Genomic DNA, 13730 nt, shown 5'->3' with positions numbered 1-13730 from the left:
TTTACTTTTTGAGAATTTTATACATGAGTACTGTATTGTATCATTTCTACCCTCCCTCTTCTTGTAAATCCTCCCATTTCCCTCACCCTCTTTCAAACTTATGGCTTCTTTAATTATTATTGTGTTATATAATATATATACATACATACACATGTACATATACACACAACCCACTTAGTCCATTTGATGTTACTCACATTCACACGTGTTTAGAGCTGACCACTTAGGATTAGATAACTTATCAGGGTTGGAACTATGTAACCTTCTGAAGAAGGAAAGCAGTCAATAGTCCCACCCCTATGAATTAGAACAGTGAACAACCTGGAAAGATCCCCAGTAGTAGTACAATAATGGCATTCATATATCTTTGGGGATAATCAACAGTTGTCTAATTGAACATCCATGCATTTTTACTGGAGGCTATGAAAAAGAAGAACATGCCTTTGTATCAGATTCAGTTTAAATACCAAAAGAAAAAGCCACTTTTAGAATTAAAATCAAGTGCCACATGACATTTTGTTTAACAACAGACCATATATTTGGTGGTGTTCCCGTAAGAATGTAATGGAGCTAAATTTTTTTCCATGTGGCACAATAACCATCATAACATCATAATGTAACATTCAACTCATATGCCAGGCGAATTTAACACACCCACTATGCTGTCAGTCTGTCCAAGTGCAACACATACATCTGTGGACAGAACATAACATTTGATGATGATGATGATGATAATGATGGTGGTGGTGGTGGTGATGATGATATCTGTGTCACTGGTTTATACATTTACTATGCTTTTAATCATTGTTTTGGAGGGTGCTTATTACATTTACAAAAAATTTCCTGTCAGTCTGCTGTTTCGCAGGTATAAGCCTCCTGAATCTCAAGTTTATTGTATTTTTGGTTGCAGCTTTTTCCTTTACATGGTTTAATCTCATGGTTTATTCTTTGTGCCCCTCGGGTCCTTGGTCTGTACCATTAAGCATTGCTGTATGATAGGCTATACCATCAGGTTTCTGTAAGCACACACATAACAGGATCACCTACCAATACATTTCTTAAGATATGTTCCTGTTATTAAGCAGTACATTACTGTTAGTAGAAGATGATGTCCCCAGACAGTTTCTGGGTCATTTTTAGAGCATGTGTGCAAATGAATGACCTGTGAATTTCCAGTGATTTTTCAGAGTGTTAGGCAGAGGTTTTGCTGACCTCACTAGTCCAGCAAAAGGATGAGCAAGGACAGTTTCCAGTGCCATCACGGTCTCCTATTTCCAAGACAAAACTAATCATCCATCTCCTTGACACATTAATCAATTACTCAGGGGCATATGCTGCTTCACATTTTGTTCAACATTACAAATGAGCAGGTCCCTAACATGTGTGACCCTCTCCTAAATGGACCCTCAAACCACCTCTAATGAAATAACACCTCCTCTGGAAAAAAATTAAAATAAACAGCTTAACTATTTTTCAAAAGCACTTGCTTGGAGAAAGTTGGATATAGCCATCTGTTGCCATCTAGTTAACCAGTCACATAGTAAATACAATGTGAGGGCATAAAGCTGTTTCCATTCATGGAAACTTCATCATGGGGCATAAAGTGACAGAATGACACTGTACTCTAATACTAAATTTCTCTTATGGTAGTCAGGCTAGCCCTGGGACATTTCACTTATTTGTGATTACCAAATGGCAAATTAAAATTTGATATTTTTTTTAAATCCATTATGGTGGAGAAAATATGCAAATTCATGCAAGACACAAAATGGAGTGAAATGCAGTTTGTGCATATGGGCATCTGGGAGCAGACAGCTTTTCTTTTTCTCTAATGCTGGAGAGTTTTTTAAAAGCCTGGTATTTGAGGATTTCAGAATTCAAGATAATCTCCTGCCAATACTTTTGACTGGAACACAGTGTACTAGCAGGTCTGCCTACCTCCAAATTAGATTAAAGGCATTACCAGTGCTTTTCAGAGGTTCCATGGGCAAGAAACTACTTAATTATATATGTAAAAACGTTTTAAACTAACTAATTAGAAATCGTGGGTCTGCCCCAGGTCCTTTGTGTATGTATTATGGCTTCCACTTTAGTGTTTTTACGAGATCTGCAGTATGAAAACAAGTGAGTCTCTGTTTCTTATGCCTTCTCTTGGGCTCTTTATCTTCTGTTCGTTTTATCCAATTCCAAGGTATTAATTTTTATCTTATTATATTTTATTTCATTATTAAAAAAGAAAAATGCAACAGAAAATAATAATTAGCCAGAGCTGGTGAGACAGGTTTGTAGAGAAAGTAATGAATACACAAGCGGAAGGTCTGGATTCGGATCTCTAACACACACACACAACAACCAGGCACAGTAGTGCACCTCTGTAAGCTCAGTGCTGTGGGGAGGACAGGCGGCTGGGGGCAGAGGGGCGCTCCTGGAAACCAGTCTAGACAGAACAGCGAGTTTCCAGTTCATCAAGCAGACCATTAATAAATAAATAAATAAACAGGTGGAGAGTGGTAAAGGAGGACATCCCAACACCAAGCTCTGAAGCTCTGGTGCACACACACACACACACACACACACACACACACACACATATACACAGTACACACACATACACACACACACACACACACACACACCACAGTATACACACACCTACATACACCACAGCACACACACAAAAACAAATGCCACAATACGCACCACACACATACACCACACATACACACAGTAGACACACATACACACACACACACACGCACGCACGCACGCACGCACGCACATGCACATGAGCAGATTAATGCTTTCACACACATATGCCACGAACATGAAAGAAATCATTGAACAGTTACTTGCTAGACACTCCTTGCATCCTAGGCAGTGTGCTTCAGGGTGTAAAGGCTGTAGCGCTGATCCAGCCACGTTGTCTGGTCTCCTGGTTCTTATATTTAAGTGTCATCTTCATCTGAACACATGAGCGACATTTGAGTGAAAAAGCTTCTGAAGATGTTTTTGTTTGAAGTCCGAATACAGTATTTTAATCAAACGAGGTTGTTTCATATTTCGGTTATCAACAGTAGTTTTTAAATTATACATCTTCACATCAGCCTGGGAAGTATTTCTTTGGTAGCCAGCATTGTGTTTGTTTGCCATTTCCTTGTTTCCTTAGAGATTTAGCACAAGCCTCATTACCATCTACAAACTTAATGTCCCAGATAAGAGAAGAGTTCTTCTACCTTCTGGTGTGAAGGATGAGTCTGGAAAGTGGGGATCGGAGTAAGACAGGTGCTAAATGACCCCTAGGCTGCTGTCCTGACTGTGTCTGCACCCCCAATAAAAAGGGTTCCTTTTGCCATGGACATTGCCCTTAGACAGAGGTAGGTTCAGGTCTCAGTGGACACAGCAATGCCTTGGGTCACTTGCAGTGCTCCATTCCAACATTTGCAGTTTCATGGATTCCTAGTTAAATCCCACCCAATTATTAAACAGCCATGTAACAAAGTAGACACATTGCTTCACGGTTTGTTTCTCTTCTTGCCCATCACCCATGCTGATCTTCCCTAATACAAGAAAGTAAGAAACCTCAAATACGAGTTACATAACCAAATGGATGTTTACTCTCCTCTTCCTGCTCAGTCATAGCTTGAGGAAATAAGATGTTGGGTGGGAGAATAATATTGAAGATGCTTAGATTGTTTTTAAAACTCAGGCAGAAGACTAGTTTGTGCCCTTATATGATACAGCTTGTTACGAAAATACCATCTTCAATGCACAGAAAATAAGAAGGCTTCTTCCACACTTTCCCAGAGGGTCAAGATAATAATGGGCTCCTGGGTTCCAAAGCAGCAGCTCCCATTGCTTATGAAGCAGAAGCTGTCATTTTCAAGGTTGTAAATTTTCAAGCTGAACTGTAAAAATGTATATGGTGTGCACATAAACTTTGTGTTTACAATCCAGAGACATGATGAAGAATTTGATGACAAAATTTTTGTACTTGTATAGTGTTTTTGATGCATCTGAAGAATGCATGGTCATACTTGGGACTTATTAAGATTACAGTCGTTATGGTAGTCTTTGACTACCCTGGGAATAGTTCTCACGGCATGGGTGTAAGGAGTGGTATAGGTATTCTCAACATTGAGTCATAGACTGGTCCATTTCAAAGTCAAAAATAGGGCTTGGGATGTACTTAGATGCTATACTTTGCTTAACACATCATGAGGTCCTGGCTACCAAAAATGAAGACAAAATATATATTATTAGGTCCCTGGAATTAACTATAACCGTATCTAACTCAATAGGCAGATTAAACAGGTCCATATGCAAAACAAGTTATGACTTCCAGAACCCTTGGGCAGCCAGAAAATCAAAACAAATTGGAAATCAAAGACAAGCTGCAAAGTTAATTAAAATTGAATTAACAAAACTAATTTAATGTGGCAAAACATGTTGTTTAGATGAAATTACTATGCAAACTGTAAATATGGTTTCCACTGCTATGGCTATGGTGCTCCTGGTCTAACTAAGCCCAAAGATTTCAAATTGTGAGAACTTTCTAGAAGAACAGAGGAAAGCATTTTTAGTTTTTCTTGGTGCAAATACATCATTTACTTTTAAAGTCTGTCTTTTAGTCCCTATCAGTAATACTTGTTACCAACACATATAAGAATTATGTTTTTAAAAAAGATTTATTTTTATGTGTATGAGTGTTTTGCCTGCATCTTAATTTTTAATTATCATCGATAAATCCATAAAATGAAGTTAGTTCCCACAGAGAATGTGTGGAACATTACAAATGTGCGTACACCCTCCCCTGACTCTGATCCTGGGAACCATGGATACTTGCTACACAAATCATAAAATTTGTTCTGATCCTAGATTGTGAAGGGTCGTCTGTATATCACAGGACAAAATTTTGAAAGACCCTGTCATACCGTCAAGGCATTTAAAAGCACAGTTTGCTGTTAACACCATCTTGTGCCTTTGTGAAAATAAGAAGCAGTTTTCCTCCTTAGCAAGCATATCCCAACCCATGGATCATAGCTTAGGACACGACCAAATGGAACTTTAGCCCCACCTGCCCCTTGGTTCAGTGCTTCAATGTTATAAGGACATTCACAATTGTACATGACTGACACAGGGCATGTAAAAAGTTAATGAAACAAATATCTTGTCCTCCATTTCATTTCAAAAGAAATCTTGATTCTCAAATGAGTTCATTAGTTAAGCCTCTTTGTAATGTCATATTTACTTACTTCATTTAATTAAACCAAGTGCATTGGAGGATGTGCCTCGTGGTTTCCCTTGGGAAATGACTGCCAGTGAACTCATCTTAAGGAAAAGATACCTTCTACCCCATCTATTCATCCTATCACCCTTATGTCTCTAATTTATTTTATTTGGTATAACTGACTAAGCAGCTAAACCAATATCAAGCCTCCTGATCCCATCTTGATCAGTTTATATTTATTGCAAAGATTTTCTCTCACTATCTGCTATGGCCATGTCTCTTAGCAGCAGGAATATGTGTGTACATATGTGTATGTAAATTCTCTCTCTCTCTCTCTCTCTCTCTCTCTCTCTCTCTCTCTCTCTCTCTCTCTCTCTCTCATCTTATTATAGCTCAACTTAAATAAAGTTCTTTCCATATATAGAGAGTATCTCAAATAGGAAGGCATCATGGAGGATTATGTAAGGGTGTTACCTTGAACGCACTCACCGAGCTTCACTGCTATATACAGGTTGCTTTTCAGTGCACAGGCCCCTCAAAAAGTCCACTTGTGACCACATCCTGCCCTAGCCCAGAGAGAAGGTGAGAGATGGGAGATTTATCAAGAATCTATGATGGGGAATTCTAGGTAATGCCTGCAGGTTGGAGCCATGGTGCTTAAGAGAAATTAGAGTCTTGGGAAGCTGACTATTTTAGTGAGATTCCTATGGTTTAAGTAATTTAAACCTTTGATAGTTATGTGATTTAACAAAAACTCAATCAAGAAATCTATTTTACACATGCACATGATCATATGCCCTGAAGTGTTCATGCGTGAGCACCAGAGCCTGACATAGAGTAACATGTAGCTACTGATATATGATTGCAATCTTAAGTAGTAAATCTGCTCTCCCTTAAGCTTCATACCCAGTAGAATTACGTAGAGGCAATTTTACTTACTGGATTATGGCCATTTATCATTCAGTAAATCTTTCCTAAGCATCTGCAAAGCAATTGAACCCTGGAAACTTCCTTCTCCCCTTGCCCAAGCTTGTGTACATCCCTCAGACCTCTCTTTGGGTATGCTCATAAAGAGGTTGTCTCTGTGCCAGCAAATGAACAGCAGCATGCTTGAGTCAGGTGCCTTGATGAGCTGCCTGCCTAGCATTTGATGGCATCATTGCATCCACCCAATGAGGTCAGTTGAAACAAGCTCCTGAAGCAGTGTGTGAAAGTGGTCCCCAGACTCAGCAAATGCATGCAAAGCTCAAATAGATCTCTGAAAGTCTCAGGGGTGAGAAATGACCCAAGCTCTATCCATACCACCCTCTATGGCCTGGCTTCTCTTTTTATTAGAGAGAGAGAGAGGGAGAGAGAGAGAGAGAGAGAGAGAGAGAGAGAGAGAGAGAGAGAGAGAGAGAGAGAGAGAGCAATTCTCTATTTTGTCTGTGTGCATATGTCACATGAGTACATGTGCACGTGTGTGGAAGATAGAGGTCAGCGTCAAGGTGTCTTCCTCTATCACCTCCTCCATTTGTTTTTGTTTTTTGTGGCAGGGTCTCTCACTGAATCCAGAGGTTACTGACTGGCTAAACTGTCTAGCCAGCTAGTTCTGTGGATCTTCCTATCCCTGTATATTGCCCCCCAGTGCCAAGGTTACCTGTGCACACAGCCACACACAACTTTTAACATGAGTGCTAAAGAGCTGAGCTCAGCTCCTCATGTGTACACGGCAGACACTTGACCAACTCAGCTACATCCCCAGGGCCTGGCCCAGCTTCTTATATTGTGGGTCATGATCCCATAATTAAAAATTTGAATGTACACAACCAAAATTTATTCAAAATGAGCTCTTACTGAACTCAGGTGTTTTTGTAGCACTGATTCATGTCACATTGTGCAGTTTACTTCACCCTTGGTTCTGAACACATAATATACATGCTTTGATAAGCCAAGCATCCTGATGAGCACTGCCTGAAATACGTCAGTTCAGATTCAAAACCATTTTATTGTTCATTGTGATGTCTTGCTGTATGTACAGTTTTCTTAGACAAGCACCACAGTTTAACTATAGAAAACAAAGACTTTTCACCTTTCCCCACCTCCAGTCCTCAGCACATAAGTTTCAAATTAGTGTATCTTTGGGATGTAATGTGTTAGCATGTTTGATTTTACAAATTTCTGTTTGAGTTGCTGACTAGAGTTTCATTTAAAAAAAATCATTAGATGAATTTTGGCTTGGAATGAGGACACAGTTTTCAACCATCTCTGAAATGGTTCTAAATATACTCCTGACATTTTGTACTGGATGTTTATATAAAGTGATATTTTCAATACTGATGATTATATAAGCAAAATACAATCAACTCTGAAAACCCCTAAAATTGACCAAGTTCCTCAGTACCAAATACTGGCCGAGATTTAACTCTTTACATAAAGTAAACAAGCACACCTATCCCACTTGTAGGAAAATTTACTTTTGCTATTGACAAATAGTAGAACTATATGTATAGCAAAGACTTGTTTTAAAACAAATGTCTTTATAACTTATTATCAGTGACTGTTTCATTCCTGTGTGTATTTTATAGACCTATATACCCAAGGTCATGTAAAAACTTTTTTTAGATGAAGAGGGTTCACATATGGAAAGACTTGAGCAGTCCTTCCCTGGGTGATAAGCAGCTTTGGAGGAGAATGAAGTGAGATGAAGATTGGAGACTGAGCCGGGCAGTGGTGGCGCATGCCTTTAATCCCAGCACTCAGGAGGCAGAGGCAGGCAGATCTCTGTGAGTTTGAGGCTAGCCTGGTCTACAAAGCGAGTTCCAGGAAAGGCGCAAAGCTACACAGAGAAATCCTGTCTGGAAAAAACTAAAAACTAAAAAACTAAAAAAAAAAAAAAGATTGGAGACTGAGATGGCCACTCTGTTTCCTCCCCACTCTGCTCACTGAAGGAAAGGCTGATGAAGAATCCTTTACACTATGTAGCACTCATCCTGCTCCCGGGCCAGGGGCTGGTAGTCATGAAGAGCTGGGATTTGGACACAGAACCTGCCAATCCCTGTCACTCTCCCCTTGGGGACTGCTTGAAGAATAGAAATGAACAAATCATACTACTTTTGAGTTCTATGGCTTTCACATGCTGGCCTAGAGTTCCACTGCCATGTTCTTGCCATCTGGATCTGAGGTGACTCATGTCTCCATGAGAGTCCCCTCTCGCATGATAAACTGAGGATGGAATGTCCAGACTACTTAGGTACCTGGTGTTCATATGTTCTGAGATTATTTCTAACTCCTGTGTAGTTCTCTCATTTTGCTGATTCAGAAATTGTTGAAATTCTCCCAGGGTTCGGATGCTGGAATCTTGGTCTCCTCTGTGGTAGCATTTAGGTGGTAGAAGCTGTAAGAAGTTAAGGAGCCTGTGGAATGTAGTGTGGTCGAGGAGGTTCTGCCATTGGAATGGAATTAATGCTGGCCTCCCAGAGTGAGTTAAAATGAGATCACTCCATGCTCCTGACTCCTTTTGCTCACAACTGAGTCCATTTCCTTTTCTCTGCCATACTGTGTGTGACTGCCTGACCTTAGACATCCAGCCTTTAAAACTGTGAGTTAAATGAACCCCTTTACTTTATAAGTTGCTCATCTTGTAGCATTTGATACAGAAACAGAAACACACTAACGTACACTCCCTGTGACCTGTGATGACAAGCTCCTTTCAAATCAGTGCCCACTTCAGTTAGGCTGTGTTTGCTGTTTGCTGTCCATGGCTGGTCAGAAAGCTATTTCCCAAAGTTTCCTGTTTAAAGCAACACTTGGGGCCGGAGAGAAGGCTGAGGTGGTAAGAGTGCTTGCCTGGCAAGCGTGAGGAGCTGAAGTCCAATCCCCGGCACCCATGGAAAAAGTCAAGTGTGACCATGTGCGCATCTATAACCCCAGAGATGGGGGCGGGCGGGGACAGTAACATCACTGGGGTGTACTAGCCTCAAGCCTAGCTCTAGATTCAGTGAGACACCCTGGCTCAAGCGGATGAGGCTGAGAGAGATGCAGAAGGACACCCAGTGTCATACTCCGGCTTCCACTTCTACACTGGCAAGCAGGAATAAATATACACCATGTTCAGAGAGAGAGAGAGAGAGAGAGAGAGAGAGAGAGAGAGAGAGAGAGAGAGAGAGAGAGAGAGAGAAAGTCCATTGAGAGCTAGGCTTCTGTGTGGAAGCAACAGAGGCTCAACTTGGAAGTTTTAATCCTTGGTGCTTGTTTTAATGGCACACATAGTTACTTCATGAATGTCTAAGATGCACCACTCTCCTTGTACTGTCATGATGGGTAGTCTCAGTAGACATTCCATCTGACTGCCATTTCTGCTGTAGAATAGTTCTGCTTTTCCAAAATTGCCAATTTTGCTTTTTTTAGAGAGAAGAGTAGTGGTAAATGTGCATTCTTCTTTCACGACTGACTTTCTTTATTTGCCTTAAAATCCCCAGTGAAAGCACACACTTGTCCTAAATAAACATTGACTCTACTGGAACTTAGCTGTCTTCTCAAATTATCATCAACTGATGAGCATCCTGAGGGTTGGTAGTCAGGAACCCTTTTTGGTCCCTTCATTAGTTCTGGAGGCTAATGCTGTTTTCTTCATGAGGCAATGTGGTTAGGGCAAAGTTCTGAGATGCCACAGTGGATCGATCTGGCCTTTCTAGCATAATACCAGGCCATAGAGGATGCCTTTCACAGGGACCAGCTAGAATCAGCTTGAGTTCCTAAGACTCCTTCTAATATGTGCACATAGATTTATACTAAAATTAAACAGGATTTTCACAAAAATCTCCACTAAAACTCATACAGTGTTCCACCTAATTTTCTAAATCTGGTATTTTACCTCTAACAAGCTTGGACCATGGTAACACATGAAGTAATTATCAGAAAAGTGGTAATAACAATGTATAAGAACTAAACCGAGATGTGTTCTCTCCTTAGGAGATGTCACACAAGGCTGGATAGTGGCCATCTGTAGAATTAGGAGGGATGATTACTATTTAGTAGACAGGCAGAGAAACAGAAAATAAAGTCTTTTGGTGGCTCACTGGTGACAGGAAATGAGGGGCTGTGTAGCCATCAAAGGCAAGAATTATTCGTTCTCCACAGTAATTATCTTACTGCTATTCTTTTATGAATTATACAGCCAGCTGGAGACTCAGCTGGGAGATAGAGAAAGAAAAAGAGATAAATGTTTGCATTCAACCTGTAACATTTCTTGGTTCAAATATTTACAGTACTCAGCTATATGTCTTCCTTTTGAACCATGGTCCCAATGATGAATACCACCATGACTTAGACAAGACAAATGGAACACTTTCAGTTCATACCAGTTGAGAATGTCTGAGCTTGATTTAGTTTTGAATGAATGAATGAGTAAATGAATGGATGGATGGATGCTAGCTACCTGTTGCTTTACTAGTATTTGTTTGTTTTATATAAGACTCTAGTTTCAAGTAAAAAGTCTCTGTGTTTGATGGTCACTTTCCTGAATCTGCTGTCCAGAGAGGGAAAGGGTGATGAACATATTGCAAATTCTTTTGTGTCGTGGATTCTGGGGAGTAACTTGGTACAGATAGATCATAGTCTATATGACATTAGTCTGTACTGATGTTTCACATTTATGAAAACTAACCTTCAGAATGGGCTTATTTGAAAGTATCAGAATTATTTACAGTAGCACTACTCATTAATTATTTATCTGAAGACAGATTTCTTTCTCCCTTGGCTTGGTGGTAGTTAAATGACAGAGAGCATGAATGGAAGAGAGTATGTTCATATAACAGTTAGGTAACTTTTCAAAATGTCCTTAAACTTATTTAATTACACTCCAAAATTCCATGGATTTATTTTAAGATGGGATACGTACCGACAGCTGTCACAGGCATGTGCTCTGAGAAGGCAATCCAAGGCTGATTCCTAACTAGCAGTTTGCATCTCAAGGCATTTTCACTCAAATCATAGAGGAGGACATGAGCAAAAATCGTGGCCAGGGTCAGAGCAGTTCACATTTATCATACATTAGGTGCTTTACATATGTTCCTAAATATAACAGAAAAAATCATTAAAATTTCCCCTTTTCACCAAGAAAGAAATTGCTAGATATGAGTAACCAGCCCAAATGACTAGAAACAGGGTTCAAACTCAGATTGTCTGCATTCAAATCCACATTTCCTACTATATCATTTTAAATAGTAATGTGTAAGTTATTACTGTCCGAATTTAGATGAAATGGCAACAAAGGAGGTAATTGATTTTATATTTATTTGATAGCCACTATAGGAGGTATTATTAGGATACATAATTACACATGAACAAGTACATGTATGATCATTCCTACATAGATACATAGCTTATATTCTATATGACAAATATATATGTTCATGGGTACGTGATATGTATATATGAATGATAAATACATGTATGCTGTACATACATATCTTTTAATATATACACTATATGCATCTATGAATATGTATAGCATGATGAGAAAGAGAAAAGATTGAGTCCTTCTAGGAGTTTAGAGTCTAAGGAAAAACAGGCCAAAAATGATAAGTGCACAGCTCACAAGAGCGTGACATGAATAGATACTGAGCCTCACCAACCACAAGTGCAGACTTCTTATCACTAGAAAAGGTGGCAATGTCCACTCTCCCTTCACCACCATTCCCAGCCCACAGCAGAGCTGTTAGTGAGGCAATAAGCAGAATTGTGTGTGGAGGACACAAGGACAGGAAGAGACTCTCCTCTCTGCTCAGGAAGCGACCCTCTGACAGCAGTTCTTTCGTGCCTGGATGTCTAAGGCACCATGCAGAAGCCCAGGCTTAACCTGCCTCCTAACCACTGAATGGAGTAGAAATACATGAGACATCTTCCCTTGTGTGTGATGTATTGAGCCAAGTCTCTGCCATCGCAAAACTAAAATGTGTCTAAGTAGCACGTCTGTTTGAGAGAATAGATTCTCCAAGCAGGCTCATCTCCCAGGTATCAGACTCCCTCTAGCACATGGTGTTTAAAATAAACCCTGCTAAACTGGTTCTGTTCATCTGTTTCAATGCTACGTGTAATACATAATGTATTAAACTGTTTACATTATCTTCATTATTCACTCATAAAGTCTTAATTTATACAAGAGAGATTAATGAGTATCCACTTTACATATGACAGTGAGATGTATTCTCTAGACATCTATTCTGATGTTCCTAAAGGGCATTCTTTCTTGACAAGTCAGTCCATCAAAGGTCAAGGGTTGTATTGTGCTATTAACAGTCATTTTGAGATTCAGTATCATAAGACATGGGAAAAACAAGAACTTTTCTTACTAGACTTTTTTAATTATGTATTTTTGTTAATGTGTTTGTGTGTGCATTCCTGCTCTTCTATACTTGCATCAAGTGCATGCAGGTACCTGTGGAGGCAGGAAGAGGAATCAGATCCCCTGGAACTTGAGTTACTCATGGTTATGAGACTTCTGATATGGGTACTGGAAATCAAACCTTCTGTGGCTACCAGAAATCAAACCAGGGTCCTCTGCAAGAGCAGCAAGTGCTTTTAACCATGAAGCCACCTCTCCAGCCCCTAAAAATTTCTCTTAATATGGTGTCTTTGTCTGTCTTTGAGTGCTCAAAAATATCAGCATGGTAAGTAGGGAAACTGAATATTCATCCCCAGGAAAGGAAACCTTTGTAATTATTGCCTGGCTATATTATCTTATGTGTCTTTAATACTATGCAGTTTCCGATTTCATACAAATGTGGCTGAGTCTTTTTAATGACTACATATTAAATGCATATGCCCATGGTGTTCAATGTGAATTTTTATGCACACAACATACATTGATCACACCGAACCTCTTCTCTTCTACATCACCCTCTCTGCAAATTTACTGTTACTGGGTTTCTATCATTCTACACAGGTAGTCTAAAAACAAAGAGTGCTCTCTCTCTCTCGCTCTCTCTCTCTCTCTCTCTCTCTCTCTCTCTCTCTCTCTCTCTCTCTCTCTCTCTGAGTGTGTGTCTTTCTCTCTGTGTGTGTACGTGTGTGTGTGTGTGTGTGTGTGTGTGTGTGTTTTCAGCATTGTGAATCTATTGCTTCCTAAGTTGACTCTTTTGAATAGGAAGATAATTTTCAGTCCAGTTCCATTAGTTTGCTAACCATCCTTGTCAAAGCCCTCACTCCAGAAGAAAACATGTGCTTCAGATTCAGAAGTCAGCACTCAGGGAAGAGGAAGTGAGAGGAGGGGAAATTGAAGTCCTGATTTCTGGAAAGTACAGTGTGAGTGGTCATATTTGAAGTACAGATTTTCCCTAAGAAGACAAACTCCCCTGGCCAAGTGGCTTGGGCTGTCTAAGTGTTAAATAAAGTAAACATCTGGAAATTGCTCTTCTGGAGTGGAGTGTAACTTGGCAGCTGATTCTGACCTGAGGGCACAGCTCTTCAGTACCCAGTCATGATGTAAATAGTCATTGTTTCTTGTCTGCTTTTGAACCCA

The 13730-nt window shown here is 39.8% G+C and overlaps 1 protein-coding gene across 1 annotated transcript in view; it reads left to right on the top strand.

Moving 5' to 3' along the window:
* LOC131910692 (phosphatase and actin regulator 1-like) overlaps positions 1 to 13730 on the top strand; it is a 140554-nt gene that overhangs the window by 48855 nt on the left and 77969 nt on the right. The gene's annotated exons all lie outside the window — the stretch shown is intronic.

The sequence above is a fragment of the Peromyscus eremicus genome, chromosome 5 (genome assembly GCF_949786415.1).
Source record: "Peromyscus eremicus chromosome 5, PerEre_H2_v1, whole genome shotgun sequence".
NCBI classification, from domain to species: domain Eukaryota; kingdom Metazoa; phylum Chordata; class Mammalia; order Rodentia; family Cricetidae; genus Peromyscus; species Peromyscus eremicus.
The sequence above is the reverse complement of the archived record's forward strand: the minus strand, read 5'-3'. Positions and strand labels throughout refer to the sequence as shown.